The sequence below is a fragment of the Carassius auratus genome, unplaced genomic scaffold (genome assembly GCF_003368295.1).
Source record: "Carassius auratus strain Wakin unplaced genomic scaffold, ASM336829v1 scaf_tig00018063, whole genome shotgun sequence".
NCBI lineage: Eukaryota > Metazoa > Chordata > Actinopteri > Cypriniformes > Cyprinidae > Carassius > Carassius auratus.
In genome coordinates, this window is record NW_020524844.1 from 268,408 (window position 1) to 279,928 (window position 11,521).

Sequence of the window (11,521 nt, forward strand, 5' to 3'; positions counted from 1 at the left end):
ATTTGTTGAGGGTGGTGGGTTTGATTAAAGCAGAGGTCCCTCCTGCTGCTTGCCACTCCCATCAATCACATTGATAAGTCCCAGAAAGGCAACATATTGCCTGGGAAGAGGACAGGGAGGGATATCAATTTCACTGTCGTGCCGTTCACTCCCCACCCCAAACATTCTCGCACCATTTTTGTGAAAGTGCAGACCGCCAAGGAGGAGGTGAAGGGGAGAGAGGATGTAGCAGTTCTGCTGGGGTTTGGGGGGGGGGGCAGCCAGGGCTCTGGGGATTGAGAAGGGGCAGGTTTGCAGCTAGAAAGGCTGGTCAGGGTCAGTCGAAGTTTGTTAATGTCTTTTTCTTTTTTTCTTTTCAGGTTAAATATGGTAGGTTCTAATACTAGACTCATTTGTGCTGACGCTGTTTGCACTTTACAGGCTATACAGGCTTGCTTCCCCTCTTGTGCTGAAATACATATGAACTGCTTCCCCTGTCATCTTAGCAACATCTATGGCATTAAACCAGCTGCCAATCAATAGCTGTACAAAGATGGGGATGGCAGGCCATGGTGAAAGTCATAATGACTGGCTCAGCTCAAAGGAGAGAATTAAATGCATGTCCACAATGTCATAATAGCTGTTATTCTAATTAACTTAAATTACTTTGTCAACTTAGTCAAAATCATTATGCAATATCATCACAAAGAGATCTTTAGTCATACACTTACATTAGTGATTGACTGAAAACACATTATTTCTGTACAGGAAAACATTAAAAAAGCAAAGCAGAACTTGATGCAATATTAAATGTTTTCCATACCTTACAGTAAATCAATATATTATGCAGAAACATATTAAACAGAATAAATACATAAATATAGAAACATTTATATATAACTCTAATATATAAAAAATATTGGTAACACTTCACAGGAAGGTTCCCTTTGTTAAGATCAGTTATTTATATTAGTTAACATTAATTAATAATTAATGCTCATTATTTATGTTATTAACTAATGGGACATTGTTACTTTACATGTTTTGAGTTAGTAAATGTATCTTTCATCAGGACCATTAAATTCTTAATTACTTGTTATTAACTATAATTACCAAATTACAATAAAAAAGTGCTACAAATTTTGACTGCTTTTTATTTACAAACTGCTATGTATTTACAAACAACATCTGTCTTTTTATTTGATAATCTTTTTATATCTCAATTAGACTTTGCTAAAAGTGCGTTTGATTCTGTGTGGACCTCAATCAATTATTATTATTTCCCCGAGATGTCGTCAAACATAACAAGATCACAGCAGGAAGTTCATGTCACCAACTCCCCCCCCCCCCCCCCCCCCCCCGAACATGATAACTCCATTTGCCTCTAGATTTCTCCACCAAATCTCCCATTCTGTTGCATTCACACACTCAGTCACGTACAACTGGTACCAGCATTTGCTTTCCACCTAATGGAAATGCTGCGAAAACCCCAAACGTCAGCACTTTTCATCACTTTGCAAAGCCATTTTATTGTCCTTCTCGGTTCCTTTTGAATGATAATGATGAAAATTACAGTTTGGCTATATTAATAACTATACCTGAAAGCAGAGAAAGACAAAAGAAAGGAAGAGGGGGAAAAGGTTTCTGCCTTTTTACCATTGCTAAGTGCTAACATTGGATTTCCTGGGCCCATTGTCATGTACCCTGGACCGGCAGCTATTGCATTGTGATGATAATGGATTCGGTGTTGTTGGCTCAGAGGTCACGAGGTCAACATAAGCTCGTTAATGGACTGTGAAATAACTAACTGCAGATCACATGGTGGGGGAAACACTCTCTTTCCTTAAATCAGAGGCCTTTTTCAGGCACCACGCGATTGGATTGAATTTTAATTGGCAAGGCGTACACCTGGCAGCAGTGCAGAGAATATTTTAATCTTTCAAAAAGGTGAGATAGGGAACGATACAGACAGCGGTAACGGCTGACGGGATTGTGAGGGTTAGAGCTAGAATATGGAAGGTCAGTGTGGCCTGCCTTTAACAAAAATTGCTTTTCACTTGTGTTTGCATGCTTGAACCATTGCGCATCTGTGCTCACATCCCAGAGTGGGCTTCCCTGGATACACAAGCCAGAAGGGGCGTCACATCCTCAAATTTGGCAATGGGCAATGAAACGTTAAATCACTGTGATTGGTGAGGCTTGGAATTTGGTAGCTTGACATCACCAATCATTAGGCTGAAGGAAAAATGACCACAAATTAATTCATTACGGGAAAAAGAATACATTTTAGACAGATAAAATTCAGTAAGTTTCTAGCGATTTAATGCCATTTCTAACATTTTAAACTGAGCTATTTGTCTTGCATTGTAAATACACATGGTTATATTGATTATAATCACTTGCAGTACTAACCAGCCTGGAAGCTATTATGGACTGCACTTACAGTATAGTAATAACTTTTAAGATTAAATCTGTTTGACTCAAGTGTGCATCTCAAACAAGTGATGAAAAATAAAAATAGAAAAAAATAAAAACTTACTCCCTTTTCCAATAAATGTTTATGAAAGAATTCTGTTAGATAATAGATTAAAACTGTCTAAAACAATTACCTTGCCTCCTTCATATATTTTTAAACTAGGATAATCGTCCACAAAAGTATTAAATGCTATAATAATCTAAACAAAAACTGAATTAAGACAATTTTTAGACAAAACATAACTTCATCTGTAACATCATTTCCATTACAACTCACAAGTTTGCCATAATAAAGTTACTTTCAAAACATATTTGAGATGAAAACATTGTTATAAAAAAACAACATTTAAAATTGAATTAAAATATGTAAGACTGTTTTAATTAAAAAATGTAATTTCCATCATGGTATGCAATTAAACATTATTTGAGATGTGGTGGAAATGTACATGCAGCTTTAAGCTTTACTGTGATGTATTAACTAATAAAAATGCAACTTTTAAAAGTGGGAAAAGTGTGTTTTAAGAAAGTTTATTTTCTAAAATTCCACATTGCCAAAAGTGCCCACACTTGAAAATCCAAATCCAAATATGAAGTATCAAACTGAGGCAGGACTCTGGAAAGGCATGATACTTTCTGTATGTCTGTATGGTCAGTATCAAGCCAACTCAACTAGGAAATGAGGGCATGGTTCAGGAGAACTCAAAGTGCCTCCACCCTCCTCCAGAGCAAACTGCAGGTGGCGAAATGAGGTGCTGAACTTCATTACTCTGATAGAGCATGTTCCGTGTGAATATAGGATAAACATCAATTAATTTCAGTCAATAAATAATGTTTTGAGGTCTTGCATCAAAAAAAGCAGAACAATTACTTTTCCATTTTTCTTGCCAAATGGGCTGATGAGGGAAAACAAGGTATCCGGCCGCGTAAATCAGTCTTAATTTTGCCTTCCCCATTAAAAAGCCACTATTAAGACCCTCCTCGCCTCATTTCATCTTCTTCTTGTTTCACTTTTTCAATTTGTGCGAAAGGGGGAGTTCACTCATCATAAAATTTCACTTTGGCTGGCCTATCATTTGCATCTGATCCAATAAATAGCAATTAGCATTAACAATTAAACCAGAGAGTGGAACCAATGCCCGCTTCCTAGGAAAGCTGATGAATGGCAACGAGGAAGCTTTTTTCAAAGGGAGCTGGGGGACATTAGCTTCCGTGGCCTTGCCGTAAAACCGCGTGCTCCAGGAATGGAGTACATCCTGGGCTAAATGCTGATATATTTGGCTTTACAATGACCCGACACATCTCCCGTGGGGGCTGAGAGGACGCCGTGCACCTCTGTGGGTGGCATATTTGTGTGAGGGAAAGATTACATGGAATTTCAATCTAATCTGCCACCGTGACTTCCCACCAAAGTGCATAAGTGTCATGTGGCGCATTTAGTTGTAAAGAAATCACATTTTATCCTCACGTCTAAGTGAGGTTGAGTTTTGCCCTTGCACATCGCAAGCATACATATCCTAGGAATCTAGACTATAACTGTCTCAGCTGTACTTTTCTCAGTAATAACCGGAGAGCGACACCTCATGCGGCGTATTATCCACGGGTGGCATATGGGTCTGTTTAGCCTGGTGTAATATGAAAGCACATTTTTTATGTTTTGTTTTAGTGACCCATTTTATTCCCTCTCAGCAGGACATGAAAATAATGTCCAGGTTTGAGAGAAACTGAAAATAAAGTCTAACAATAAGATTAAGACACTCTCTAATGATTCAAACACAGCAACGTGTGAAGAGAAATAGCATCAGTTAATGACATGATGACTTACTGCACGAGACCCCTCCTCTACAGTCTTGTATGCCTGGATGCTTGGCTTTATGTACACAAAGGGTACGCTGTTCAACTCTGCTGAAAAGAAGATCATTTTGTCCATGCCTTATGAATGCTTTCGCTTGCATTAATCATCCAGTAAAGCACTGACACAGCAGTATGGGTGCCCTGCCTAACAAACCATAGACTAAGGACAGTGACACGCAAAAGCAAAAAAGGGGTTCCGGTGAAATTGCAGGAGAGCGGCAGTCATTCTTTTTTCTTCTTTTTTTTTTTATTAACATCACAGACCCATTAGAAAGCTCCTTGTTCACCTTCAGTGGAGCAGCAAATGAAGAGGCTCCAGAGCACAGGACTCCTACCGTCTCCACGCGGCCACGGTGCAGGCCAGCGCCAGTCATGTTGTAACGCTTGTAAGAAACAGATGTTCCTTCCCTGACAAATCTCCCCTTTTGATTTATTATTAATTTGCTCAGATCACAATGGAGAAGTCTTTGGATCATTAATTAAATCCCACGCAAAAAAAAAAAAAAAAAAAGGAAGAAAAAAACTGACCCTCACAAACTTATTACCAGGAAAATGACTTTGACACCTGAGAGCAAACTTTCATGTATAGGAAGATTAAAGCTGGGAGAAAGGTATAAAAAGTAAGAGTCTGAGTAAAAATACACTCTAAAAAATAAGGTCTGGGTAACCAGATATTTTTATATGATAAAATAAAAAGAATAATAATAATAATATTTTATTTATTTATTTTATATATATATATATATATATATATATATATATATATATATATATATATATATATATATATATATATATATATATATATATATATATATACTCTTCTGGTGAACCATTATATATATATATATATATATATATATATATATATATATATATATATATATATATATATATATATATATATATATATATATATAATGGTTCACCACAAGAGAATATATTATATAAAATATTTCCAAATAAATAATTTCATTCATTACATGATGACATTCAATTTCTTCAATATTTTTGATTTTATTAAATACAAATATAAAAATACAAAATATTTCAGAATTATAATATCATTATGTAATAAAACAATATATATTTTGGAATGCATGACATGAAATATCATGTTGTTTGTGAATTGTTAAATGTCTTTACTATCACTTTTGCTCAAATCCTTGGCTAATAAAATTTTACTTTCTTTAAAAAATAAAATAAAATGACCCAACACTTTTGAAGAGTAGTATATTCTAAATATAAAGCATTTCAGCAAAAGCAATAGTTTAAATATCCCTGCTCCAACCAGATATCAGTCAGTCATGACAACCTGCTGTGCTTGTTATTAAAAATCACACAACTTGTGAAACGCTAGTATATTGTGGGCAATAGCTGCCAATTCCAGTGTGTCAAAAGATCTTATAATTGGTCCTTTTGCTTCACTTGTTGAGAGCAATTAAAAAAGAGGAAGCTGTCCCACTGGTCAATCTCCAAACTCTCGCCAAACACAATGGCGCTCTGGGGGAAGTCATTGCACAGTTTGATAATGCAGTTGTCTATGTCACACCCCAATTAGAGTGATCTCACATTCCTGAAGGGTGACAGTCTCAAAGCGACTGCATGCCAATCAAATTTTGTCATATCTATGACATCATCTTGCAATCTACATTGCAGCACTTCCCAAGATATTCGTTGAAGTCTAATCTGCATCCTGATGTCCGACGAAAGCTAAGATTGATTGTGTTTGAGTACAGACGCCTATAATTTTTTTGAGTTTGCCCAGACCCCTAAATGAGCATTGCTCAAAATTAATCTGACACACAGAAATTTTTAGGAGAACTTCCTAACATGTCTGGTGAGATCACATACAGTATCCCAAGGACTTTCAGACAAGAATCCGGGGTGTTCCAGTAGGTGAAGGTCAAGGACCAGACTATAACAGAGCCTGTGCCCTGATCAGACAGAAGGGTCACATGCCACTTGACTTCTTCATTACAGTTTCCGGAGAAGATTAAATACCTATTGACTGGCATCACAGTGAACAAAGGTTTGATCTTAATGTTTTCCCTAGTTTCCAACTGCTTTGTTTGATAAAAGAATGTAAAAATACCTTGTAGTCCCGGCATACAAGGCTGTTCCTGTTGCAAAAGCGCTTTGGGAGCTGCTAAAATTAAGTGATGTCACTTCTCAATGACACTTAAATGATACTGGAACTCAATGAAAGAGTCGGGATGCTTTGGAGCATCTGCTGGAAATAGTTAAACACACACACACACACACCCCAAATGACAAAAACTTCCTTTGTCCCTGCTTCCACGAGGACCGTGGGGGACTAGGCCGGTCTAATTAAGTCGATCCGTGGGGAGAGCCGGTGTCATTTCTACTTGGCATCAGCACTCTGGCACTGGCAGCATGGCTGGCATTGAGCATCTCAGAGGAGAGATGGAGAGACAGATTTGAGGAGAGAGATAAGTAGGAGACATGTAACTGATTTGGCACGCGCCAAGAGCTTTGGCATGTCTGTGGTTCGGCGGCTCCTGTCTCTCTCCATCTCCCCGGGCTCCTCAGTGTGTTTGAGTAAGCACTCTGTGTTTAGACAGCCCATTCCGGCAGAGCAGGTACAACATGTTTTAATAGAAACAGAAACGACAACAGGAAGCTATGATCAGTCAAAGAAAAACATCAATTCAAATGTCAATAGATTAAAACCAGTTTCACGGATTTTTGAGTACAGGGGAGCAACTGGCTACAGTACACAAGCACAAAAAAAAAAATTCTTGTTGTACCTCAGTTACAAAAAAACGTGTACTGTCATGAAAAATATGTATAATATGTATCATTAAATACTGGAAAATCTATCATTCAACTAATATAAATAAATAATAGAAACTGATTTTCAGGTCCATCTACTGAATTGTAACAACAGCCAGACAATTTATTTACAATATGAATGAGGCTTTACACAATATGCTTGTGAAAAAAACTAAACTATTAAATGAATTACATTTTTAAAGTCATGGGAGGGAAAAGATCAGGATGATGGAGGACATTGCCTGATTTAAAATGCTTTCAAAGCACGTTTTAAAAGGGACACAGCTGTGAAAATGTGATAGTAAACATATTTTAAAAACACAACATTTTGTTTAGGAGATATACCCCTAGGGATTCCCGATAGGGGGGGCGGAAGAGAATCCCACAGGATGGATCAAAGGATGACCACATATGGCAATGAAAACATGACAATGACAATGGAATGCAAATGTGGCAAGATATGCAAGAACCGACATGGCCAAGAGGAAGTGTATACAGAAGGAGGTAGAGTCACAGCGCACAGGAACTACGCCTGGTGAGACGCAGGAGGAGCCAGGCCCGAAGTCACCCCACCATGCCCGGAGCCTCCAGGTGATGCAACCACCTAATGCACACAGGACATCAGAACATCGTCGGGTGAAGTGGCCCAAAGCTAGCAAGGAGAAGGAGTGGCGTCAGTTTGACAAAGACGCAGATACCATCTTGGAGAGCTGATCAACGTCTCAAAACGATGACTACAATCATCATCAGCCTAGCTGCAGAGAGGTTTGGACTTGAGGAGAAGCGAGCATCGAAGCCCCCTTATACCACGAACAACAGAGCAAGTAAAATCCATCAGCTCAGGCAGGACCTGAAGACCTTGAGGCAGCAGTTCAAGGTTGCAAGTGAAGAGGAGAGGGGACCGCTTGCGGAGCTATGCAGCATAAGCCACAAAAAGCTGATGACTTTGAGGAGAGCGGAGGGGCATAGGAGGAGGAGGAAGGAGAGGTCCAGGAGGAGAGCTGCCTTTCTAGCGAACCCATTTGGATTTACGAAACAGCTGCTAGGACAGAAGCGGAGCGGCCAACTCACCTGCTTCAAGGCTGAGGTTGACCACCACCCCAAGCAATCCTACAGTGATGAGTACAGAGAGCAAGACCTAGGGCCCTGCAGGTTCTTGATCAATCCACCTGCACCGGCTCTGGACTTTGACGGGAAAGAGCCCGGTTGGAAGGAGATCCAGGAGGTGGTTTGAAGGGGAAGGGCAAACTCCGCTCCAGGGCCCAGTGGAGTACCTTATAAGGTTTATAAGAACTGTCCAAGACTACTCCACAGACTCTGGAAGATCCTGAAGGTGATTTGGAGGAGGGGAAGGGTAGCAGACCAGTGGAGACAGGCAGAGGGTGTTTGGATCCCGAAGGAGGAGAAGTCTCAGAAAATCGATCAGTCCCGGACCATCTCACTGCTAAGTGTTGAAGGAAAGATCTTCTTCAGCCTCATTTCCCGGGCGACTGACAGACTACCTCCTGAAGAATTCCTATATCAGTCCAGAAGGGAGGAACCCCAGAGGTACCTGGATGTCTGGAGCATACAGGCATGGTCACTCAGCTTATCAGGGAAGCCAGAGAGCAAGGAGGACCGCAAATCTATGGATCCATACCCCATAAACTGGTCGAAGAGGCACTGAACCGGCATCACACCCCGAAGAAGTTCAGAGACCTCATCCTGGACTACTATGCCAACTTCCATCTGAGAGTCTCCTCCGGAACAACAACCTCACACTGGCACAAGCTTGAGAAAGGGATCATCACTGGCTGTACAATCTCAGTCATCCTTTTTGCACTCGCCATGAACATGCTGGTGTAATCTGTGGAAATGCAGTGTAGGGGGTCCCTCTCTAAGTCTGAAGTTATACAGCCACCCATCCGAGCCTTCATGGATGACCTGACAGTGACCACAACATCTGTCCCAGGCTGCAGGTGGATCCTGAATGGCCTTCAGGAGCTGATGTCCTGGGCTCGAATGAACTTCAAGCTGGCAAAGTCAAGGTCCCTCGTGCTGAAGAAAGGAAAGGTTACTGACAAGTTCTTCTCACTTGGCACCACCAAGATACCATCACTGACAAAGGAACCTGTTAAGAGCCTGGGGAAGGTGTTCAATTGCAGCCTGCGAGATGCAGCTTCCACAAAAGCGACCAACCAAGACCTGGAGACCTGGCTGGCCGTGGTGGACAAGTCTGGCCTTCCTGGCAAGTTCAAGGCCTGGATTTACCAGCACAGTATTCTCCCTCGGATCCTATGGCCCCTCCTGGTGTATGAAGTCCCCATTTCAACGGTGGAAGGTTTTGAGATGAGGATCAGCAGGTTCCTGCGCAGGTGGCTGGGAAGCCTGAGCAGCATCGCTCTATATGGGCAGAACAACAAGCTGAAGCTTCCCATGAGCAGCCTGAGCGAGGAGTTCATGTTGACACGGTCCAGGGAGGTCCTACAGTATCGGGATTCCAGTGATCCAAAGGTTGCCCAGGCTGAGACTGAGGTCAGGACAGGGAGGAAGTGGAGGGCTGCCGTGCCAGTGGACGACACAGAATCAAGGCTACGGCAAAAGGTTTTGGTGGGCTCAGTGGCACAGAGGAGAGCTGGCCTGGGCAGCAGAAGAACTCCTCGCTTACGACAAGGCAGAAGGGAAAGAGAGGAGGTCGCTGATTCTGGAGGAGGTGCGTGCAGGAGTTGAGGAGAGGCGAGCTTGACAGATGGCTGGGATGCAGCAACAGGGCGCCTGGACAAGATGGGAGCAAACAGCGGAGCGCAAAGTCACATGGACTGAGCATTGGAAGGCTGAACCCTACAGGATAAAGTTCCTGAACCAGGCGGTCTATGACGTGTTGCCAAGTCCATCCTGGAGAAATGTGAAGACACCAGCATGCCCCCTCTGCCAGAAGACAAGAACATTGGAACACATCCTGAGCTACTGTCCAAAAGCCCATGGTGAAGCCTAAAAGCCATAGCAGATTCTATCTGCAGTGGAATTAGCCACAGCAAGAGCCTACGCCCAGTGAAGACCACAGCTTTTGTCAGAGCTGGGGAGAAGTCAACACTAGCTGCCCGGGGCACCTCCTCTGGCCTGTTGGCAACGGCGCGTGACTGGGAGCTGTCAGTTGATCTGAGCAAGCAGCTGAAGTTCCCTGAGGCAGTTGCCATAACAACATTGAGGCCAGACATTGTGCTCACCTCAGAGGCCTCCAAGCAGGTAATTCTCTTGGAGCTCACAGTGCCTTGGGAGGACCGTATGGAGGAGGCCAATGAAAGAAAGAGGGCAAAGTACTCCCAGCTTGTGGAGGGTTGCCAGAGCAATGGGTGGCGGGCAATATGCCAACCCGTCAAAGTGGGATGTCGAGGGTTTGTGGGCCAATCCCTTTGCAGGGCCTACAAAATGCTTGGCATCACAGGGGCGAGCCAGCGAAGGGCCATCAAGTTGGCCACTGATGCTGCAGAAGTAGCATCAAGGTGGCTGTGGATCAGGAGAGTTGAGGTATGGCGTGTAGGGTAGTAGCGCTACCTGGACATAAGCTGGGACCTGATCACCCCAGCTGGGTCGCCTAGAGGAGGGGGTCTGATTGTTGAAAGACCCGAAACCCCCCGTGATCCTAGGTTACATCACTGATGATATGTCCAGGTGCACCAGACGGTGTATCTAAAATCTTGTTTAATACAGACACACAAACAAAAATAACAAAATACATAAATCATAACATATTTTAAATTTACATTGCAGTTTTAAGAGTATTGAGTAATAATGTAATATCAAGTTTCATAAAATACAGAGAAAAAGGAAACAAAAATGTTTTGCAAAAAAATTCTATTGATCATCTCAGATTAATTTCAAAAGTGAAATATAGCTGATAATACATATTGATAATATATATATATATATATATATATATATATATATATATATATATATATATATATATAAAGCAGGTAAGTATATGGGACGTTTTTTCCCATGCCTCAAGAATCATTTAACTTTTTTAATATGACTGTATTAAGAACTGTAGCATTCACTTTTCACTCACGTTAACAACTGCTCAGGACTGGTGTAAGCATGTATGCCTTCTTGTTTTAAACTAAGGCGGGGGGATTACAAAAAATCTGTGCAAATTAATGTTTCAGATTCTAAATAATATTTGTTAGTGATTACATTCAACGGAAAGGCATGAATAGCTACTGGCACAGTGCACAAGACATCCAATGTAGCAAGTCAGGATGATGCATATTCCCTCTGAAAGAGTATTAATAAGGGTCTAAGTAGACTTGACCCCAGAGTCCACTCATATGATATCTTGCCTATGCTGAATGAAGTCAGAAAGGGAGGGACAGCTCCTGCCAGCCTGATAACATGGGGGTGTTGGGCAGGGTGAGCAGAGCAAAGGGCTCAAGGGCTA

At 41.5% G+C, this 11,521-nt stretch overlaps 1 pseudogene; it reads left to right on the forward strand.

Moving 5' to 3' along the window:
• Positions 1-7,831: 7,831 nt before the first annotated feature.
• LOC113075940 (uncharacterized) lies at positions 7,832-10,707 on the forward strand (annotated as a pseudogene).
• The last annotated feature ends 814 nt before the right edge of the window (positions 10,708-11,521 follow it).